The following is a 1,664-nucleotide window of genomic DNA, read 5'->3' on the forward strand; positions in this document are numbered from 1 at the left end:
CCTAACCCTAACCCTAACCCTAACCCTAACCCTAACCCTAACCCTAACCCTAACCCTAACCCTAACCCTAACCCTAACCCTAACCCTAACCCTAAGCCACTCTAATAATTAAGTAAAAAGTTAATAAATTATATCAAGTTTATACTTTATTACTATAATAAATAAAACAAATTAATATAAAATATAATACTAAATATTAGATTCTATAAAGTATTTGGCAAGTAAAACGGCCTTAAAATACTAGTAAATTACTAATGTTTCTCTACTAAGTTATTAGATTTTATCTAGATACTTAACCTATTATTATGCCTGGTATAAGAGGTCTAGAGCTACCGAAATCACTGCCAAATTAGTATTAAATAGGGCAAGGGTAGCTATATATTTTATAAATATCTGAGATAATATATAATACTTTATATTTCCTAGTATTATAAACTCCCAGTTTAATATATGCTAGTATTTCCTTAATAATTCGGGAAGGGCCTTGTTATTATTATTAGGAGGCTCGTAATTAAAAATATCCCGTTCCTTATTATACTTATAACTATTCTTAACCCTAAAGTCTGCCTTAAATTATTACTACTCGTAATATTACTCTATTATAAAAGTATTAGTTTGGGATATGAAATACTTTAATAGCTAATTATAGGCAGGCTAATATTATAAGAGGAAGTTAATTATAGTTAGTAATAAGAAATTAATACTAAGAACTATATCTTATCTTATTTATAATTAGGCCAGGTAATAGTAATAAACCCATATCTAAAGAGGTATATAATTACTATTATACTAAATAAACTTGGTTATAGTTAGGCGAGAAAATAGCTAGTAAGTTACTATAAAGTATCTACTAATTAGTATATGAAACTTTTACTATTTAATCCTACTAATATAATATTTCATAATCTAATAGGTATAAAAGCTTAGGATATAAAATACCCGATCTTCCTAGCCTTTATAGTCTATTTCCCCAAAGCCCTATATATACTCTAGAAGATCTTAAATATATTTAGTCTTAGTCTATTATATATCTATTATTAAAATAAACTACTTCTAATTATTAATAAAATACTCCCGAAAAGATACCTAATAAAACGTGATTTCTCCTTTATTTGCCTTTTCCTTAAACTCTAGTTTAATTATATCCTTAATAATAAAGAATATATTTATCTAATAAGTTTACATAATTATAATAAGAAAATATAACTAGATATATTACAAGTATTAAGGATTATTCTTATAAAGCTCTAGCTAGTAATCTGCTACCTTAATATATACTAGGCCTTTCTTAGATATAATAACCTCTTTCTAATTCTTGTAATATTTGTCCCGGATTATATTACTAGTATATATAATTTCGTTAGAGAATTAGTTATAAAAAGCTAAGTAATCCCAATTAATTCGGTTAAGGTACTAACTATATCTATAAGTAGAAATACCCTCTTAGATACTTATTCCAAAAAGAGCCTTTCCCAAATATTAAAATATTATTTTCCAGAGATATTAAAATGATTTTGGACTTATAAAGACTAGTCCTATATTAAAAGTAAAAGGCAGTGCTATAAGAAGCATAATTAAAACTTTATATTACTTATAAGATATACCAAGTACTAGATTTATAATAGATATTTACTTAAAGGCTACTAAATATTTGAGAATATTTA

The sequence above is a fragment of the Hyaloscypha bicolor genome (assembly GCF_002865645.1).
Source record: "Hyaloscypha bicolor E unplaced genomic scaffold K444scaffold_126, whole genome shotgun sequence".
NCBI classification, from domain to species: domain Eukaryota; kingdom Fungi; phylum Ascomycota; class Leotiomycetes; order Helotiales; family Hyaloscyphaceae; genus Hyaloscypha; species Hyaloscypha bicolor.